We start from the raw sequence: 23,065 nt of genomic DNA, 5'->3' as shown, positions 1-23,065 counted from the left end.
AACTCCCAAGGGTTTGATAATAAAACAGGTAATAGGTTTTACCTCATCAACTACTCCCCAAACCCACATGTTAAGAGATCCTACTCATGCAATGTGTGAGGGTTGTAAATAATGCATAAAAACTGGGTGATAAAGGGGTATGATCAATGTGTTACTTGCCTTGCTGACGATCTGCAAATCCTAGAGACTCGTAGCAGCACGCTTCACACTCCGGGAATTCTATCGCAAACAAACAATAGCATACATAAGCAATCAAGCAAAGATGCACGGGTAAATCTCAAATAAGAAGATCTAACCAGAAAGTTCAACAGAAGAACTCCGGTTTGCAAAAAGAATCAAATCAAATGGAGCAACGAAACTCAAACTGCGAAAGAAACAAGATCCGATTACTAATCTGGGCTAAAATCAAATTTTACAGTACGAAAATCTTGTTCAAGTTGGTTAAACAGAAAGAGGGCTTCGAGACGAAGATCTAGGCGCTTGTATCACCTGATTTGGATGAACGAGAAAAGGTTATACTAGATCGAGGATTAGGGCAGAAATCGCAAACGAAAATAATCGCGATAAACCCTGGAAAAAGAAAAACTGACGAACAGGCTAATGAACGAACGTTCGCTGTCTGCAGATAACAGATGAATGGCGTTCGTTAAAATGAACGTACGAACGAACGTCCGCTATTTAACCGAACCGAAAAAAACCAAACTAAAACAAAAAACGAGATCAAGGGTTTCGAGAAAAAAAAAACCGAGCGGCTTTCTAACGAAAACTGGCGGCGGCGGGCGGCTACCTCGGCGAGGTCCGGCGGGGTTGGCGGCGGCGACGGCGAGCGGATCCGGCGGCGGGGCGGCGGAACGGGGCGACGGCGGCGCTGCGGGATGGCGGCAGCGTGACACGGAAATCGAGGCGTGGCGCGGCGGCTGGCTAGGGTTTCGGTGGGGCTGGCGGGTCAGGTGGGCTGGCGGGGCGGCTTATAAGGGCCGGCCGGGTCGGAGTCCAGGTCGGACACGGCCCGGTTAGGTCGATAACTTTTTTTTCTAAACCAGACACGGAGAAACGAGTAAAAGAAATACTAAACGGACTCCAGAAATCATGAAATAAATTTTCACGGTCCACTAATAATATCCTGGAGAAAGTGAACATTTATTTGGACCTATAATGCAGTCTTGAAAACGCATAATTTTTCCTAATTCAAATAAAATTGCGATAAAATCAAATAAAATTTATTTATTGATTTTAATATCTTTCCTCCAATAATTCCTTATTTTTGGAGAAGTCATATTATCTCCTCTCATATATTTTAATACGAAATATTTTCAGACAGAAAAATAATTAAAACCAAAGTGATCCTTGCTCAATATTTGATAAAATTCAAATATGAAGAACGTGAAATCCCCAACTCTCTCCGTGGGTCCTTGAGTTGCTTAGGATTTTGAGAATCGCGAAGGGAAATGCAATAAAATATGATATGCATGAATGACCTATGTATAACATTCCAAATTGAAAATTTGGGATGTTACAAACCTACCCCCCTTAAGATGAATCTCGTCCTCGAGATTCGGGTTGGCTAGAAAATAAGTGTGGGTGGTCTTTGACTAGATCATCCTCTCGTTCCCAAGTGGCTTCGTCCTCGGTATGGTAGCTCCACTAAACTTTGCAAAACTTGATAACTTTGCTGCGAGTAACTCGGCTGGCAAACTCGAGAATCTTGACATGTTTCTCCTCATACGTCAAATCACTATCCAACTGAATTGCTTCCAGGGGCACTGTATCTCTCAGAGGAATATCGGCCATCTCTGCATGGAACTTCTTCAACTGGGAAACGTGAAACACATCATGAACTCCCGACAGTCCTTCAGGTAACTCCAATTTGTAGGCAACCTCTCCCATGCGTTCCAAAACAAGGTACAATCCTACAAATCTCAGGGCTAACTTTCCCATGACTCCAAAACGTTTAACTCCTCGCAGAGGTGACACTCGCAGATATGCTCTGTCTCCGATTTCATAGACTACCTCCTTGCATTTTGAATCTGCATAACTCTTCTACCTGGACTGAGCTACCTTTAATCTATCCCGAATCAGCTTAACCTTCTCTTCAGATTCTTTGATCAAATCCGGTCCAAACAACTCACGGTCTCCAACTTCATCCCACATCAACGGTGTTCTGCACCTTCTTCCATACAGGGCTCCGAACGGTGCCATCTTCAAACTGGCCTGGTAGCTGTTGTTGTATGAGAACTCCGCGTAGGGCAAGTTTTCAACCAAACTAGATCCTTAATCTAGCGCACAAGCTCTCAAGATGTCCTCAAGAATCTGATTGACTCTGTCAGTCCGCCCATCTGTCTGTGGATGAAAAGCTGTACTGAACTCTAGCCTGGTTCCCAAAGTCTGGTGCAGCTGATGCCAAAACTTTGAAGTAAACTGTGTTCCTCTATTTGATACGATGGTCCTCGGAACTCCGTGCAGACATTCGATCCTGGTCATATATATCTTGGCCAACTTCGCACTTGTTTAAGTGGTTTTCACTGGGATAAAGTGAGCTACTTTGGTCAAGCGGTCCACTACTACCCAGATAGAATCATATCCCGATCGGGTCCTGGGTAATCCAGTGATAAAATCCATGCCAAGCTTATCCCACTTCCATTCGGGTATCGGCATAGGCTGCAGTAATCCTGCTGGCTTCTGATGTTTTGCCTTCACTCTCTGACATACATCACATACGGCTACATACTCGGCAATATCCTTCTTCATTCCAGTCCACCAGAAACGCTCCTTCAAATCCAAATGCATCTCGGTGTTTCCGGGATGTATCGAGCATGGTGAGTCATGAGCACATATACACGGTCTTCAAACCACAAGGTGTCGTGCTCATCCTCACGAAAACCTTTGGCTTTTCCTTCAGTCATCTTCTCCTTTATCTCGGCAATTTCTTTGTCATCCTTTTGAGCTTCTCGAATCTTTTCCAATAATGTTGACTGAACCTCCAATGCTGCAACAAAACCCCTAGGAACTATCTCCAAACGAAGCTTCCTGAGATCTTCTGCTAACTCCTTGGGCATTCCTCCGCTCACGAGGGTATTGACATAGCTTTTCTGGCTCAAAGAATCCGCTACGACATTGGCCTTTCCTGGATGATAGTGCAACTTCATATCATAATCCTTTATGAGCTCCAACCATCTCCTCTGCCTGAGGTTCGGCTCCTTCTGAGTAAAAATGTACTTCAAACTCTTGTGATCCGTGTACACATCGCAACGGTTTCCAATCAGAAAATGTCTCCAGGTCTTGAGCGCATGCACTATGGCTGCTAACTCCAAATCACGTGTGGAATAATTCAACTCATGCGGTCGAAGTTGTCATGAGGCATATGAAACAACTCTTCCGTCTTGCATAAGTACTCCTCCAAGTCCTGAGCGAGAGGCGTCACAATACACTTGGAAATCCTTGCGTATATCCAGCAGAATCAGCACTTGGGCTGTAGTCAAACGTTTCTTCAACTCTTGGAAACTTGCTTCACATTCTTCAGTCCAACGGAACTTGGTGTCTTTCTTCAACAATGCAACATAGGCTTCGCAATCTTGGAGAAATTCTCAATAAATCCCCGATAGTATCCCACGAGTCAAAGAAAACTGCGGATCTCTCCAACTGAAGTGGGTACCAACCACTCGGTGATGGACTGAACCTTGGTGGGGTCCACTGCTATACCTTCTCCTGATATAACATGTCCAAGAAAACCAACTTCTTTCAACCAAAACTCACATTTGCTGAACTTGGCATATAACTGATGTTCCTTGAGCTTCTCGAGAACTAGACGCAAATGTTCCTTGTGTTCTTCTTCATTCTTCGAGTATACCAAGATATCATCAATGAACACCACGACAAACTTATCCAAGAACTCCATGAACACTTTGTTCATCATACTCATAAAATAGGCAGGGGCGTTAGTCAGTCCAAATGACATAACCGTATACTCGTATAACCCATACCTCATGGTGAAAGCTGTTTTAGGCATATCCTTTTCTCGGATCTTCAGCTGGTGATATCCTGATCGCAAATCGATCTTCGAAAACACTTTAGCTCCTTGCAACTGATCAAACAAATCATTGATCATCGGCAGTGGGTACTTGTTCTTGATCGTCACTTCGTTCAACGCACGATAATCAACAACCATTCTTAACGATCCATCCTTCTTCTCGACCAAGAGCACTGGGGCTCCCCATGGTGATGACCTTTGTCGAATGTAACCTTTCTTCAACAACTCCTTAATCTGCTTCTTAATCTCTTCCAGATCATTTGCGGGCATCCGGTACGGTCTCTTCAATATCGGTCCGGTGCCGGGCAACAGCTCTATCAAAAACTCGATGTCTCGATCTGGCGGCATGCCTGGTAGCTCCTCCGGAAATACATCCGGGTAATCCTTCACTACAGGCACTTCCTCCTGAACCACTCCTGAGAGAGAATTTACTTGGGTCCTCCTCGGCGCATGCCGGGATACATACTTGATCCTTTTCCCTCCGAGGTAGTGAGCAAAATCAACTTACTGGCACAATCGATGTTTCCCCCATACATCGATAGCCAATCCATGCCTAGTATCACATCCAATCCTTGTGACTCAAAAATAATTAGGCCTGAGGGGAAAACATGGCATCCAATGGTCAATGGCATCTGAAAACATCCTTGACTTGCCATATACTCCGCTCCTGGTGAGCTAACTAACATAGGTGTCCTAAGTATTTTAGTGGGCAATTTATACTTATCCACGAATCCCCTTGATATGTATGAATGCGGTGCACCAGTATCAAAAAGGACAATTGCAGTAAATGACTTAACCAAAAACTTACTGATAACTGCATTAGGCTGCTCTTCAACCTCCTCCACGTTCACGTGGTTCACTTGTCCCGTATTTAAAGGGCTTCTTCCCAGAGCTTCCATTGCCACTCCTATTCTTCGCTTCAGGGCACTCAGTGGCATAGTGTCCAGTCTTCCCGCACTTTAAACAAGTAATGTGACTTAGGTCCTTCTTGGCGGGTGTGGCTGGAGTGGTGCGGTTCTGATTGTTGCCTGCTCCATTCCCATTCCCATTCTTGGGGCCATTGTGGTTACGGGAACTCCCTCCATTGTGGGTGTGGCCTTCATGGTTATGGGTAAATCCTCCCGAGTTCGGGGTTAAGCGAGGCTTCTGCTGAGCTCCTGAGTTGTACCTTCCTTGTCCATACTTCCTCTTGTGGCTCTCAATCTGCTGCTGCTTCCCTTCAATCATAAGAGCCTTATCTACCAACTCCTGGTAGTTGTTAAATGTTACCACCATCAACTGCATGCTCATCTGATCATTCATCCCTTCCATAAACTTCTCTTGCTTCGCGGCATCTGTGGCCACATCATCAGGGGCATAACGAGATAGCTTACTAAACTCATCCACGTACTGAGCCACAGTACGATTTCCCTGGCGCAAGTTGCGAAACTCGCACTTCTTCATGCTCATAGCTCCAGTTGAGACATGGGCTGCGCGGAATGCTTGCTGAAACTAATCCCATGTGATATTGGCTATGCGGAAAGTGGTTGTGTAATTCTCCCACCATGAAGCTGCTGGTCCATCCAATTGGTGTGCGGAAAAACGCACCTTCTCAGCATCAGTGCAACCTGCAGTGGTCAACTCCCTTCCAATCTTGCGTAGCCAGTCATCAGCAACTATTGGCTCGGTGCTACTGGAAAACACCGGCGGATGCAACCTCAGAAAACGGGCTAAGTTGTCAACTAGAGGTGGTGGCGGCGGGTTGTTGTTGTTGCCTTGGTTCTGGACTAATATCTGCATCAAGGCATTCTGCTGCTGGATCAATTGGGTGATCTCCGGTGGGAAGACAAATTCGGTGTCACGTCTCGGAGGCATCTAATGGGTTTAGAGGGGAGAGATTAGAATAGAAATGGGGTCTAGTGAGAAGGCACTACCCATATGCACATGAGACAAACACAATCATATCATATCACTTAATCAATCAAGCAAGGGAATACAATTGGTCTAGAACTAACGTTACAAAAGTGCTCGGACTACTACTATATACATGGGGGAAAACTACTGATCATCTGGTGGTCATCTAGAAATATTGATCGGTGGAAGACTCCATGATATCCACTCCAGCTTTGTCTTCATAGTCATCATCGCTACTGTTGGGGTCGGAGTCGGTGTCGTCGATGATGATCTAGTCTTCAGAACGAATTTCCTTGGGTTCATTGTCTTCTCCTCCTGGCGCGGGGTCTCCCCAGAATACTCCTATCTTTCTTATCAGTTCGTCATTCTTCTCCACGAGTATCGTCATTTCCTCCTCATATCCATCGCGTGTAGACTTGATTGCCTCTTCTAGCTCGGTGATCCTAGTCATCGCCTTCTTCAAATCTAACATGCTTTAGCACATCTGGTTCTCCTATCGACGTATGTGCTGGTTTAACTCCTGGATGAAAGCTGCAATGGACTTGTCCTTCCTGGTGCTGATCATCTCCCATTGCTCATCTTGGCGCCCACATATCTGGTACATAGTGTCCTTCAGCTCCTGTTTGTAGATTTCTCCAATACGTCCCATAGCAATGTGGGCTGCCATGCTTTTGCCTAGGCTCCAGGTGGGTGCATCAAAGGAAAACTCTATTGGCTCAGTGACTGGTGTGAATGTCCTTCCTGGAACTTGAACTCGAATCATTCATCGCTCCTCTTTTGGTAAAGTGGCGGTGTAGGTCCCGGTGAAGCTTGGTATTCCGATGTTCAGGTACCTAGTGACTTCCTTCAAGTGTCGTCCAAAAGGTGTGTCTTCATCCGGTTGTGCAAACCTGTTCCTTGAGTCCACCATCCTAAAGAGTAGAAAATGGAGAGAAGTCAGAAATGAGTAGAGAAGAGTGACCTATGGCTTTTCTTAGTGGTCGTGTCCTACGTTCAACCTGGCTCTGATACCATCTTGTAGCGACCCGACCTCAGACGGTCAAGTCTCTGTGCTTCAGTGTCATCCCTGGATCGGTAATGCTGACACACACAGTACTCGAAGGATTTATAACAAAGTAGCAATCACACACTTATTACAATAAATATGGTTTAAGGCCATCTAAATAAGATAACAGCGGAAGGCTTGGAAGATAAAGTGAGTCCATCAACTCCAACGGCATAGCTGAGAGAATGACAAACAACCTAGCGCACCTTACTCCACGTCTGAAAAGTCTGCAACATGATACGTTGCAGCCCGAAAACGGGTCAGCACATGGAATATGCTGGCAATATAACACAGTAGAGCAATGAACAGATAAATGCTATCACTACATTCATATATGGCTGGTGGAGGCTCTAAGGTTATATTGTTTTGCGAAAAGCCAATTTTTTTCCTACAACAAAGGAATAGATTTTATTTTTACTATCATGGTGGTTGAAACATCATTGAGAAGTTCCTCCAACTCAATCCCAATTAAAGTAATCATTAACCCACCAAACTAATTTAGAGTGACGAGATCAAATCAATAATTCAAGTACCAGATACTCAAGATGTCCATAACCGGGGACACGGCTAACCATGATTAGTTTATACACTCTGCAGAGGTTTGCACACTTTTCCCCACAAGACTCGATCTCCTCCATTGGATTTCTCGCACTACATGGTATTTGAGAAACGGATGACCGAGACACAGTCTTTCAGAAGCATTAACTCTTTACTCTGGGTGGACAATTACACCTACTTTCCCTCTACATCTGCTAGCCCACTGAAAGAGGTCACACAACATACTCAACTATGCCAGAGCCCATAATGGCTTGTGGATGCACACAGAAGTTTATAGCATGAATAATCTTATGATCCCTTTGAGCCTGGGTGGCGGACCGTCAGATGATCACACGGGTACTCCGGGATATCCTAGGACAACACTGGATTCTCCAGGTGCCCACAAACAATCCACCCAGATGTGTATTAAGGTTGCCACCTTAAGTTGAACAATTAATTAACAATCTCACATCTGTCATGAATACACTCAAACCCAATCCACGTCTATGAGCATGGCATAGTAATATAAGCATAACGTAGAAGTAACTCCCAAGGGTTTGATAATAAAACAGGTAATATGTTCTACCTCATCAACTACTCCCCAAACCCACATGTTAAGAGATCCTACTCATGCAATGTGTGAGGGTTGTAACTAATGCATAAAACTGGCTGATAAAGGGGTATGATCGATGTGTTACTTGCCTTGCTGACGATCTGCAAATCCTAGAGACTCGTAGCAGCACGCTTCGCACTCCGGGAATTCTATCGCAAACAAACAATAGCATACATAAGCAATCAAGCAAATATGCATGGGTAAATCTCAAATAAGAAGACCTAACCAGAAAGTTCAACTGAAGAACTCCGGTTTGCAAAAAGAATCAAATCAAACGGAGCAACGAAACTCAAACTGCGAAAGAAACAAGATCCGATTACTAATCTGGGCTAAAGTCAAATTTTACAGAACCAAAATCTTGTTCAAGTTGGTTAAACATAAAGAGGGCTTCGAGACGAAGATCTAGGCGCTTGTTTCACCTGATTTGGATGAACGAGCGAAAAGTTACACTACATCGAAGATTAGGGCAGAAATCGCAAACGAAAATAATCGCGAAAAACCCTGGAAAAAGAAAAACTGACGAACAGGCTAACGAACGAATGTTTGCTGTCTGTGGCCAACGGATGAACGGCGTTCGTTAAAATGAACGTACGGACGAATGTCCGCTATTTAACCGAACCGAAAAAAACCGAAACAAAACCGATCTAAAACAAAAAACGAGATCAAGGGTTTCAAGAAAAAAACAGAGCGGCATTCTAACGAAAACCGGCGGCGGCGGGCGGCTACCTCGGTGAGGTCCGGCGGGGTCGACGGCAGCTCCGGCGGGGTTGGCGGCGGCGGCGGCGAGCGGATCCGGCGGCGGGTCGGTGGAACGGGGCGGCGGCGGCGCTGCGGGACTGCGGCGGCGCGGCACGGAAATTGAGGTGGCATGCAATGGCTGGCTAGGTTTTTGGCGGGGCTGGCGGGTCGGGTGGGCTGGCAGGGCGGCTTATAAGGGCCGGTCGGGTCGGAGTCCAGGTCAGACACGGCCCGGTTAGGTCGGTAACTTTTTTTTCTTCTAAACTTGACGCGGAAAAGGAGTAAAAGAAATACTAAACGGACTCCAAAAATCCTGAAATAAATTTTCACGGTCCTCAAATAATATCCCGGACAAAGTGAACATTTATTTGGACCTCTAATGCAGTTTTGAAAACGCATAATTTTTCCTAATTCAAATAAAATTGCGATAAAATCAAATAAAATTTATTTATTGATTTTAATATCTTTCCTCCAATAATTCCTTATTTTTGGAGAAGTCATATTATCTCCTCTCATATATTTTAATACAAAATATTTTCGGAGAGAAAAATAATTAAAACCAAAGTGATCCTTGCTCAATATTTGATAAAATTCAAATATGAAGAACGTGAAATCCCCAACTCTCTTCGTGGGTCCTTGAGTTGCTTAGGATTTTGAGGATCGCGAAGCGAAATGCAATACAATATGATATGCATGAATGACCTATGTATAACATTCCAAATTGAAAATTTGGGATGTTACAGGTTAAGTGTTCGCCGACCTTTACCGAGCGTTTGTCGGTGCGGCTCTCGGTAAAGGTATGAGACCTAGATCTAGGTTTTACACCTTTTCCGAGAGAAATGCTCGACAAAGGATAAAGCACACTCGAAAATGGCAAACATACCAAGAGCAGCACTCGGAAACGACACTCCTCCCTCATCCACTCAAGGCGTAGGCATGCCACAAGGACATCACAAATGATTCCCCATGCCACTACCCGGCATGATTTCATGTGCCGCCTTGCTGATCTGCAATTCCTGGCGATTAAACCCTAGCAGAGCAATAAATTTCTCGAATATTGCGCGCGTCCCCAAAAAATGCGAGGCCGTGGCACGTGCCACGCGGTTGTCCCCTCTTAGAGCACGAGAAGTTTCGAGGCAACGGAGCAACATGACATGCACTTCCTGCACAAACCGGACACGTTCCCTCTCGATACCCATATACTAGCTTGGAGATGGTGCGGTTTACAAGCGGCCTCAAGGGAGGCTTAGTCGAAATGCGTCCAAACTTTTACCACACCCTACAGAGGCCCTGTGATGACACCGTGCCAGATCCCAAGCAATCCTACCATCGTACGAGTTTCCGAGGATTTCAACAGTTGCATCAGGAATGACACCGAGGTACTTTTGGTAATCCGGTGGCAGGGCATGCCCCTCCCTCGTCTGTGCAAGACATAGGCATGCCACAAGGACATCACAAATGATTTCCCATGCCGCTACCGGGCATGATTTCATGTGCCGCCTTGCTGATCTGCAATTCCCGATGATGAAACCCTAGCAGAGCAATAAATTCCTCGAATATTGTGCGTGTCCCCGAAAAATGCGAGTTCGTAGCACGTGCCATGCTGTTCCCCCTCTTAGAGCATGAGAAGTTTCGAGGCCAACAGAGCAACAGGACCAGCACTTCCTGCACAAACCAGAGACATTCCCTCTCGATACCAAGATACTAGCTTGGAGACGGTGTGGTTTACAAGCGGCCTCAGGGGGGCTTACTCGAAATGCGTCCAAACTGTTACCACACCCTACAGAGGCCTTGTGATGACACCATACCAGATCCCGAGCAATCCTACCATCGTACGATTTTCCGAGGATTTCAACGGTTGCATCAGGAATGACACCGAGGTACTTTTGGTAAACCGGTGGCAGGGCATGCCCCTCCCTCATCTGTGCAAGGCGTAGGCATGCCACAAGGACATCAGAAATGATTTCCCATGCCACTACCAGGCATGATTTCATGTGCCGCCTTGCTGATCTGCAATTCCCAGCGATGAAACGCTAGCAGAGTAATAAATTCCTCGAATATTGCACGAGTCCCTGAAAAATGCGAGGCTGTGGCACGTGCCATGCGGTTGCCCCCTCTTAGAGCACGAGAAGTTTCGAGGCCAACAGAGCAATAGGACTATCACTTCACGCACAAACCAGACACGTTCCCTCTCGATACCCAGATACTAGCTCGGAGACGGTGCGGTTTACAAGAGGCCTCGGGGGAGGCTTACTCAAACCGCATCAAAACTTTTACCACACCCTATAGAGGCTCTGCGATGACACCGTGTCAGATCCCGAGCAATCCTACCATCTTACGATTTTCTGAGGATTTCAACGGTTGCATCAGGAATGACACCTAGGTACTTTTGGTAACCCGGTGGCAGGGCGTGCCCTCCCTCGTCTGTGCAAGGCTTAGGCATGCCACAAGGGCATCACAAATGATTTCCCATGCCGCTATCGGGCATGATTTCATGTGACAACTTGCTGATCTGCAATTCTCGGGGATGAAACCCTAGCAGAGCAATAAATTTCTCGAATATTGCGCGCGTCCCCAAAAAATGCGAGGCCGTGGCACGTGCCATGCGGTTGCCCCATCTTAGAGCATGAGAAGTTTCGAGGCCAACGGAGCAACAGGACCAGCACTTCCTGCACAAACTGGACACGTTCCCTCTCGATACCCAGATACTAGCTAGGAGACGGTGCGGTTTACAAGCGGCCTCAGGGGAGGCTTACTCGAAACTTGTCCAAACTTTTACCACAGCCTACAGAGGCCCTGTGATGACACCGTGCCAGATCCCAAGCAATCCTACCATCGACATCACAAATAGTCCATCTCCATAACAAGAGTGTAATGAATATAGAAGCTTACTGCATCTGGACTATCCCACTATTTATATTTAAACAGGTCTTGTTGCTTGTCTATAGGCGAGGTGGGACTAAACTTTGTTGGTGGCCTTATCTTTACCGAGAGCCAATCTCGTCAACTACTTGTTTACCGAGAGCCACTCTTGGGTAACAGCCACTAGAAGATTCATAGTGACTGTATGGACTCTTAGTAATGAGAGAAGACCGAAGCTTAACGCGGTTGTACTATTGAACTATTCAAATAGGTCATTTTGTTAGTTGGCAGGCGAGGTGGGACTAAATATTTGTCGAGAGCCACTCTCAGCAAAGAGTTGCAACCGTGACTGTGTCGTTAGTCGCCGCCGAATGTGCCACGTGGCAAAACTTTGCCGTGTGTGGCCAGATGGCCCTCGGCAAATAGTGCCTTTGCCGAGTATAGTCTGTTTGACGAGCAATACTGTCGGCATTGTCGTGTGTTTGCCGACTTATTCCCTTTGGAGTGCGACTATCGGTGTTCTTTACTTTGCCGAGTGCCCGTGTTTTGGCACTCGGCGAAGACGCCGACACCCGGCGTATGTGAAAATTCTAGTAGTGCCACTATCTCCGAGTTTTGCACGGTGTTGCTGAGTTTGTCTCAGAAAACTCGGTAAAAAGCTGACACATGGGCCACAGGGTCATGTGTTGTTGACCTATTAACCGTCCGCCTCGTTATACCGAGTTGCAAAACTCGGCAAACGCTTCGTCTTAAATGTGAAAGAACAGGGTCTCGCTCTCTCACTCTCTGGCCTGCCCTTGCTAGCTGGCTCCCTCTGTTCTGGCGATGGATCGCCGCTGTGCCGCCTCCTCCACTTCTCGCAGCCGCTTTGACACCTCTCAATCTCAGATTTTTCGTCGGCGCATAAACGATTCGCCGAATCATCCGCATCACGGATGGCCACAGGCCCTGCCTCCATCAGAACCGTGGCCCTTGGCTCAGCAGCGGTCGAATCGGCTGACGACATTGCATCCGCGGCTAGGCGCCGCCGCGACAATTTCTACCCCCCGCCGCAATGCTCTCCGCTGCGGCCACGGGTGCCTTGGCCGCAATCGACACTGGTCACCTCCTTCTGAGGGAGTCCTGGACTAAGGGGTCATCAGGCCACTAGCCCGTAGCTTATGGGCCGGACTGATGGGCTACTATGGAGCCGAGCTAGGGCGTGGTCCCGTGACCAGATAGAAGAGGTGTAACCCTAACCCTACTGGTGTCTATATAAACCAGAGGGCTTTAGTCATTAGGGGTAGAGCAAGAGCCAATCACCTATCAACCTAGGGTTTAGGTCGCTTGATCTCGAGGTAGATCTACTCTGTAACCATACCATACACATCAATACAATCAAGCAGGACGTAGGGTTCACTACTGCAGGATGCTGCTAACGCGACACTACGATCAGAGACCCTTTGACGAAACTGTGTGCGATGCATTAATCGCAAACGGTGATGTAAAAAATCCGCAGAAAAGATGCAAAATGTTTGCGATGGCAGAGACATCAAACACGGTTTAGATTTCAGTTGCGTGTGCGATGTAGGACATACGGTTGATCCATACGAACTGTTTGCAATGAGACAGAACAACAGAAACAGGCAGCCATATAAAGGTGTGTGCGATATACGGCATACAGTTTGCTCAGATGAACTGTTTGCTATTAGCGAATGCAACAGAAATGGTTAGGCAGATCAAGGTGTGTGTGGTATACGGCATACGGTTCACTTGGACGAACTATTTTCGATTAGGCAACAGAACATAAACGGTTCAACTTAAGAAGATGTGCATGATATGCAACATACAGTTCACATAGATGAACTATTTGCATGCCCACCAATCATGTCCACCCCATCAAGGTCGTCTCAGCCTACCCACTGGAGAGGGTACTCCGGACCCTCAACGCTACAGGGAGGGTCGCCGAGTGGAGCATCGAGCTGCAGGCATTCCAGCTGGAGTTCAGCACCACCAGGGTCATCAAGGGAGCCGCGCTCACCGACTTCATGGCAGAGTGGAGAGACGCTCCAGGGCCCAAGGGAAGTGAGGACCGGTCTCTCTCGCCTGGGAGCGAAGCGCCAGATGGCTGGGTCATCCACTTTGATGGTGCCTTCGCACGTCAGGGCGCGGGGGCTGGAGCCGTGCTCATCTCTCCCACCCAGGACAAGATCTACTACGCAATGCAGCTCTGCTTCCAGCAGGGCGAGAAGGTCTCCAAGAACATCGCGGAGTACGAAGGTTTGATCACCGGCCTCAAGGCTGCAGCAGCCTTGGGAGTGAAGCGCCTCACCATCAGGGGCGACTCATAGCTCCTCGTCAACTTCTCCAACAAGGTGTATGGGCTAAAGGACGAGCATATGGAGGCATACCTCATGGAGGTACGCAAAATGGAGAAGCAATTCTTGGGCCTAGAGCTGCAGCACGTGCCCCACAGCATGAACAAGGAAGCTGACGATATCGCCAAGAGGGCGTCCACGCGCCTGCCCCAGGAGCCCGGCGTTTTCGAGGAACGACTCTTCAAGCCTTCAGCGGCCCCTCCGGCTGCGAAGCTGGCATCGCCTCAGGAGGAGCTCCCCCCGCCACCAACCTCGGGAGCCCCCGCCTGCGGCCCGACCTCAGGAGCGCGTCTGCTCCTCGCGCTCGAGCCACATGAGGGGTGCTGTACCGGAGAGTTCAAGGCGTACCTGCTGTAGGGAACCCTGCCGGAGAAGGAGGAAGACGCGAAGCACGTGGCTCAGCAGGCCACAGCCTACTGCATTCGGGGCGGTGAGCTATACCGTAAACGGCCAAACGATGTTTCCTTACGATGCATCTCCAGGGAGCAGGGGCGCGAGCTGTTAGCCGACATACATGGAGGGGATTGCGGACATCACTTGTCATGACGCACCTTGGTGGGCAAGGCATTCCGCAGCAGATTCTACTGGCCCACGACACTCAATGATGCAACCGAGCTTGTGAGATCCTGCGAAGCCTGCCAGTTCCATGCCAAGCAAATCCACCAGCCTGCTCAGGGCCTCCACACTATCCCTCTCTCGTGGTCGTTTGCGGTCTAGGGGTTGGACATCTTGGGACCATTCCCACGAGCGCCCCGGGGCTATCGCTACCTCTACGTCGCCATCGACAAATTCACCAAGTGGGCGGAGGTGGAGCCAGTCCATACCATCCCGGCCGGCTCGGCGGTCAAGTTCATCAAGGGCCTCGTGAGCCAGTTTGGAGTCCCTAATCGCATCATCACCGACAACGGCTCGCAGTTCACTAGCAATCTCTTCCAAACATATTGTGCTAACCTTGGAACGTAGATATGCTACGCCTAAGTGGCACACCCCAGAAGCAACGGCCAAGCTTAGTGCGCCAACGCGTAGGTCTTGAGAGGCCTCAAGACAAGGACCTTCAAGATGAAGCTCGAGGCTTGTGGCAGGGGCTGGCACGACGAGCTCCAGTCTGTGCTGTAGTCCATCCGCACCACCGCCAGCAAGCCAATGGGCGAGACTCCGTTCTTCCTCATCTACGGAGCCGAAGCGGTTCTCCCTCACGAGGTCAAGCATCGCTCCGCGTGGGTCTTGGAGTTTGATGAGGCACGTTAGGATGCCATGCTGGGGATGGACCTCGTGATGGGAGAGGAACACCGCTGCCAAGCCTTGCTCCGAGCGGCAAGGTACCAGCAGGCACTGCGGCGGTACCACTGCCGCAGCGTCCACTCCAGGACGCTCGAGGTGGGCGATCTCGTCCTGAGGCGGGTGCTCTCTAGGGAAGGGCTGCATAAGCTCTCACCCATGTGGGAGGGCCTGTTTAGGATTGCCCGCGTCTCCAGGCCTGGCGCCGTGCACCTGGAGATGCAGGACGGGATCCCCATCCAGAACGCCTGGAACATCCAGCACCTCCGGAAGTTCTACCCATGAAGGAAGGCCCAGTGCCTGTGAAGGTCTCCGCTCGTGACACTCTCACATAATAATGAGTGGGGTTGTACACGTCCCGGAGTCTCCGAAGTGCCGCCCTCGGGCCTCGGGGGCTCCCTCCCACATCCTAGTGGCAGCACTTAGCTCCGCGCTGTTGACAAGACTAGACTAGGTGCCGGACGCGGCTGTTCATTTGCTTTCTATAGCCGGTTTGCAACCTTTTAATGAAATTTGGAGTTCTGGCATTTCTCGATTGCTTGGTTGAGTTTCCCCCTTTTTTTTTTCTTCGTTCGCTTCTTTGTCTTGCGTCAGGGAGGATGGCAGTTGCCCGACGTTCTCCCTCGTGCACCTCGCGCGGGGGCTGGGCAGGTGTGTGCATGCGCTGGGCTAGCCTAGACCATGGACGGACACACCTCGCCAAAGCCCTGTCGCCCCAGAGCTTCGGCTCCCTTGATCTTCTCGAGGTGCCCTCGAGTGAGCTCGTGATTGGCGCACCCTCTTAAGTCCGTGGCCCCCGGGTACCGCGACATGGTGCGTTAAGCCATGATTAGCCCATGCCTATAGGCTCGCGCAAGGAAGAACAAGGCACCCGGCAGATTTTCTGACAAATTCTATAGCTCATGATGCCTCCCGAGGTCAGCCGCTCTCGAGATGGCAACAAGGAGGCCTCACTAGATGCCAAAAGGCGCGCCCTCGCGAGACGGGAAATACCCCGAGCATATCAAGCTCAGTCATCCCTATACATTCACACGGAGCACGGATACCACAGCATAATGCAAGAACAATAAGCATAGGATAGCCGCGTAAGTACATGGTTCATTACATGCCCCAGCAGGGCTATCTACTTTTCTCAAATGCAGGAAGAAAGGAAAGGTTAAACAAAAGCGGCTGCACGGTGCGGCGGCCCCCGGACTCAGCTCAGCCTGAGCCCTCCTCGCGCTTCATCGCCGCATGGCGACGGGACGACCCGCCACCATCCTCGAGGCGAGCCTGGCGGCGTGGCGGCTGGTCGAAGCCACCGCTGGTCGAGCCGCGGCCGTCGCCGAGGGCAAGCCTGCCACCAGCCTCGTCACGGCCGTCGCCAAGGCTGAGGTCATCGTCGCCGCTGCTGTCTTCGGGGCAGCACCCTGCGCGGCAACCAGCTTCCCCAAACACCCTCACAAAGAGAGTCGTGGCGCCGTCGTACTTGAAGTGGAGAGTGCACTGCTCGCTCAGGCCACGCGCGCGGGCGAACGTCTACCAGCCGCGGGCCAGGGCCACGTTGCCCGCGGCAGAGACCTTCACCGCGACCCACGAGGCCCTGCTGCAGCAACTGTCGGCCTGCAGCCAAAGGCCATCAGGACCCCGGCCGGCAGCTCACCGGCAAAGGACCGCGTAAGCTGGAGCGAGGTGCCGGCCGGACTCTCCGACCACACGATGAACTCCGGGGGCACCTCCGCTGAATGGAAGCGCGGCCGGGGAGGCCAGGCAATCACGGCACACCTCCCCTCGGCAGGGGAGCTGCCTTGCCTGGGGCGCCTTCCGTCGCGAGGGGTGCCACCGTGGCCGCCAAGGACGACGCCGGTCCCCGAAGGAGTGAGCCCATGCCCCCGAGTCGCCACTGCGGGGGTAGCGGCATGCTTACGAGGGCGGCCCCGCCCTCTCTTGAGCAGCGGCGAGCCGGGCCCCTCCTGGTGGGCCTTCCCCTTCTCCGCAGCCGAAAACCTATTCGTTGCCGCCATGGGGGCTGTGGCAAGACGGCAAAAGCGAGCGAGAAGGAGAAGGACCGAGCAGCGAAAATACAGAGATGAGCGAGGGGGCTCTGCCCCCCTCCTTATTTATAGCAAGGAGAAGGCCAACCGCCGACCTCCACGATCACAAGCAATGATGATCTTTTCTTTGCATGCACCAGAGTCTCGTCAAGTCAAACGGTGGCCGAGGGAGCGTGGGGAAGTGGAGGCGTCCACGTCCCATCAATCGCCACGTGTCGGCCGAGGCCGCAGACGGCTGGGGCCCATAGCGCTCCGCACTTGCCCTTTGGCTTCGCCTCGAAGCCAAGTTCGAGCGCACCTTGGGCCCGGGGCTACTGCCGGCGTCCTGGGAACAGGGGTACCCAGACCTGCCTGCCTGCGGCCCGCGGCCTAGCTCCATCAACGGCCCGATACGGCCCAGCTTCAGCAGCAACAACTCAAGACCCTCGCGAGGGGCCAAGCCTCCCGAGGCGGACCACACCAAGACCTCCCTGGGGGCGGCCTCGCTAGGCTGGCTCCCGAGGAGCGGAGATATCTATGCAAGGGGCACCTCGCAAGGTTCACATGACGTGAGCCATGACGACCAAGGCCAGGCGGGCGCCAGCGGGCGCAGCGTACCGGTTTCTCCTTTGGTGCCAAGGAGGCAAGCGCACGTGAGGTGTCCTAAGGAATCAGGCAAAGGTTTCCTTATCTGTGCAACAAGAACAAGACCAGCAGGACGGCAGGACGGAGGTCGTCGCGGAGCCCACAACAGCTTCACCACCAGAGCCTTTGGTAGGCGAAGACTACTTTTGTCAGGATAGCTTGTACTAGTTGTCTCCCTTCAAATTTGGCCGTTGTGGGATCCCTTCCCGCCTACATTTGGGAAGAGGACCAGGGCCTCTATAAATAGGACTTAGCCACCACCATAGAGGGGGGATCGAATCTTGTATTGGAGCCATTCCACCAAGGCCATCTCACCAGCTCATCGAGCTCAAGAGCACCTCACCTCCTGAGGCTGTTCATCCACTGTACTAGTTCGTCCTCAGCCCCTCGAGGGAATCTACCACAAAACTGGAGTAGGGTATTACACCGCAAGGTGGCCCGAACCTGTATAAACCTCTGTGTCACTTGTTCTTTGGGTTCTTCGAGCTAGGCTGCGGGATCGTTAGGTAGGCAGGCTGGGGAGAGAGAGTTCTTCGTGTGCACCCCAGAGTTCGAACCTATCAAGGGTCTGCGGAACGCAGCATCCGACAACAGTGGCATCCGAGCCAGGTCTATGCGTAGATGATATGCACGAGTAGAACACAAAGAGTTGTGGGCGATAATAGTCATACTGCTTACCCCCAACGTCTTTCTTTGATTCGGCGGTTTTGTTGGATGAAGCGGCCTGGACCGACATTACATGACCGCGTTCATGAGACTGGTTCTACCGACGTGCTTTGCACACAGGTGGCTGGCGGGTGTCTGTTTCTCCAACTTTAGTTGAATCGAGTTTGACTATGGCCGGTCCTTGTTGAAGGTTAAAACAGCACAATTGATGAAAAATCGTTGTAGTTTTGATGCATAGGTAAGAACGCTTCTTGCTAGCAGCCCGTAGCAGCCACGTAAAACTTGCAACAACAAAACAGAGGATGTGTAACTTGTTTTTGCAGGGCTTGTTGTGATGTGATATGGTCAAGAAATGATGTGATATAAGTTTTTGTATGAGATGATCATGTTTTGTAAAAGTTATCGACAACTGGCAGGAGCCTTATGGTTGTCGCTTTATTGTATGAAATGCAATCGCCATGTAATTGCTTTACTTTATCACTAAGCGGTAGCGATAGTCGTATAAGCAATAGTTGGCGAGACGACAACGATGCTACGATGGAGATCAAGGTGTCAAGACGGTGACGATGAAGACCATGACGGTGCTTTCAAGATGGAGATCAAAGGCACAAGATGATGATGGACATATCATGTCACATATTTTGATTACATGTGATGTTTATCTTTTATGCATCTTATTTTGCTTAGTGCAGCAGTAGCATTATAAGACGATCCCTCACTAAATTTCAAGCTATAAGTGTTCTCCCTGAGTATGCTCCGTTGCTACAGTTCGTCGTGCGGAGACTCCACGTGATGATCGGGTGTGATAATTTCTACGTTCACATACAATGGGTGCAAGATAGTTTTGCACGCGCAGAATACTCGAGTTAAACTTGACGAGCCTAGCATATGCAGATATGGCCTTGGAACACTGAGACCGAAAGGTCGAAAGTGAATCATATAGTAGATATGATCAACATAGAGATGTTCACCATTGAAAACTACTCCATCTCATGTGATGATCGGACATGGTTTAGTTGATATGGATCACGTGATCATTTAGATGACTAGAGGGATGTCTATCTAAGTGGGAGTTCTTTAGTAATATGATTAATTGAACTTTAATTTATCATGAACTTAGTACCTGCTAGTTTTTTTGCATATCTATGTTGTTGTAGATCAATGGCCCGTGCTACCGTTCCCTTGAATTTTAATGCGTTCCTAGAGAAAGCTAAGTTGAAAGATGATGGTAGCAACTACACGGACTGGGTCCGTAACTTGAGGATTATCCTCATTGTTGCACAGAAGAATTATGTCCTGGAAGCACCGCTAGGTGCAAGACCCACTGCAGGAGAAACTCCGGACGTTATGAACGTCTAGCAGAGCAAAGATGATGACTACTCGATAGTTCAGTGTGTCATGCTTTACGGCTTAGAATCGCGACTTCAAAGAAGTTTTGAACATCATTGAGCATATGAGATGTTCCAAAAGTTGAAGTTAATATTTCAAGCAAATGCCCGAGTTGAGAGATATGAAGTCTCCAACAAGTTCTATAGCTGCAAGATGGAGGAGAATAGTTCTGTCAGTGAACACATACTCAGAATGTCTGGGTAACATAACCACTTGACTCAGCTAGGAGTTAATCTTCCTGATGATAGTGTCATTGACAAAGTTCTTCAATCACTGCCACCAAGCTATAAAGGCTTCGTGATGAACTATAATATGCAAGCGATGGAAAAGACAATTCCCGAGCTCTTCGCGATGCTAAAGGCTGCGGAGGTAGAAATCAAGAAGGAGCATCAAGCGTCGATGGTTAACAAGACCACTAGTTTCAAGAAAAAGGGCAAAGGGAAGAAGGGGAACTTCAAGAAGAATAGCAAGCAAGTTGCTGGTCCCGAGAAGAAGCCCAAGTCTGGACCTAAGCCTGAAACTGGGTGCTTCTATTGCAAATGGACTGGTCACTGGAAGCGGAACTTCCCCAAGTATTTGGCGGATAAGAAGGATGGCAAAGTGAAAGGTATATTTGATATACATGTTATTGATATGTACCTTACTAATGCTCGTAGTAGCGCCTGGGTATTTGATACTGGTTCTGTTGCTCATATTTGCAACTCGAAACAGGGGCTACGGATTAAACAAAGATTGGCTAAGGACGAGGTGACGATGCGCGTGGGAAATGGTTCCAAAGTCGATGGGATCTCCGTCGACACGTTACCTCTACATATACCGCCGGAATTAGTTTTAAACCTGAATAATTGTTATTTGGTGCCAGCGTTGAGCATGAACATTATATCTTGATCTTGTTTAATGCAAGACGGTTATTCATTTAAATCAGAGAATAATGGTTGTTCTATTTATATGAGTAATATCTTTTATGGTCATGCACCCTTGATGAGTGGTCTATTTTTATTGAATCTTGATTGTAGTGATACACATATTCATAATATTGAAGCCAAAAGATGCAAAGTTAATAATGATAGTGCAACTTATTTGTGGCACTACCGTTTAGGTCATATTGGTGTAAAGGGCATCAAGAAACTCCATGCTGATGGGCTTTTGGAATCACTTGATTATGAATCACTTGATGCTTGCGAACCATGCCTCATGGGCAAGATGACTAAGACTCCGTTATCCGGAACAATGGAGTGAGCAACTAACTTATTCAAAATAGTACATACTGATGTATGCGGTCCGATGAGTGTTGAGGCTCGCGGCGGGTATCGTTATTTTCTGACCTTCACAGATGATTTGAGCAGATATGGGTATATCTACGTGATGAAACATAAGTCTGAAACATTTGAAAAGTTCGAAGAATTTTAGAGTGAAGTGGACAATCATCATAACAAGAAAATAAAGTTTCTACGATCTGATCGTAGAGGTGAATATTTGAGTTATGAGTTTGGTCTTCATTTGGAACAATGTGGAATAGTTTCGCAATTCACGCCACCTGGAACACCACAACGTAATGGTGTGTCCGAACGTCGTAACCGTACTTTATTAGATATGGTGCGATCTATGATGTCTCTTACCGATTTACCACTATCGTTTTGGGGTTATGCTTTAGAGACGGCTGCATTCCCGTTAAATAGGGCACCATCTAAATCCATTGAGACGACACCATATGAACTGTGGGTTGGCAAGAAACCTAAGCTGTCGTTTCTTAAAGTTTGGGGCTGCGATGCTTATGTGAAAAAGCTTCAACCTGATAAGCTCGAACCCAAATCGAAGAAATGCGTCTTCATAGGATACCCAAAGGAGACTATTGGGTACACATTGTATCACAGATCCGAAGGCAAGAATTTCATTGCTAAGAATGGATCCTTTCTAGAGAAGGAGTTTTTGTCGAAAGAAGTGAGTGGGGCAGAAGTAGAACTTGATGAAGGAATTTTACCTGCTCCCGAATTGGAAAGTAGTTCATCACAGAAATCAGTTCCAGTGATGCCTACACCAATTAGTGAGGAAGTTAATGATGATGATCATGAAACTTCGGATCAAGTTACTACCGAACCTCGTAGGTCAACCAGAGTATGTTCCGCACCAGAGTGGTACGGTAATCCTGTTCTGGAAGTCATGTTACTAGACCATAACGAACCTACAAACTATGAGGAAGCGATGATGAGCCCAGATTCCGCGAAATGGCTTGAGGCCATGAAATCTGATATGGGATCCATGTTTGAGAACAAAGTATGTACTTTGGTTGACTTGCCCGATGATCGACAAGCCATAGAGAATAAATGGATCTTCAAGAAGAGGACTGATGCTGACGGTATTACTGTCTACAAAGCTCGACTTGTTGCGAAAGGTTTTCGACAAGTTCAAGGAGTTGACTACGATGAGACCTTCTCACCCGTAGCGATGCTTAAGTCTGTTCGAATCATGTTAGCAATTGCCGTATTTTAAGATTATGAAATTTGGCAAATGGATGTAAAAAATGCATTCCTTAATAGATTTCTTAAAGAAGAGTTGTATATGATGCAACCGGAAGGTTTTGTTGATCCTAAAGGTGCTAACAAAGTGTGCAAGCTCCAGCGATCCATTTATAGACTGGTGCAAGCCTCTCGGAGTTGGAATATACGCTTTGATAGTGCGATCAAAGCATATGGTTTTCTATAGAATTTTGGAGAAGCCTGTATTTACAAGAAAGTGAGTGGGAGCTCTCTAGCATTTCTAATATTATATGTGGATGACATTATGTTGATTGGAAATGATACAGAATTTCTGGATAGCATAAAAGGATACTTGAATAAGAATTTTTCAATGAAAGACCTTGGTGAAGCTGCTTATATATTGGGCATCAAGATCTATAGAGATATATCAAGACGCTTAATTGGACTTTCACAAAGCACATACCTTGATAAAGTTTTGAACAAGTTCAAAATGGATCAGTGAAAGGAAGGGTTCTTGCCTATGTTA

This window comes from Aegilops tauschii, chromosome 2 (assembly GCF_002575655.3).
Source record: "Aegilops tauschii subsp. strangulata cultivar AL8/78 chromosome 2, Aet v6.0, whole genome shotgun sequence".
NCBI lineage: Eukaryota > Viridiplantae > Streptophyta > Magnoliopsida > Poales > Poaceae > Aegilops > Aegilops tauschii.
This window is presented reverse-complemented; position numbering follows the sequence as displayed.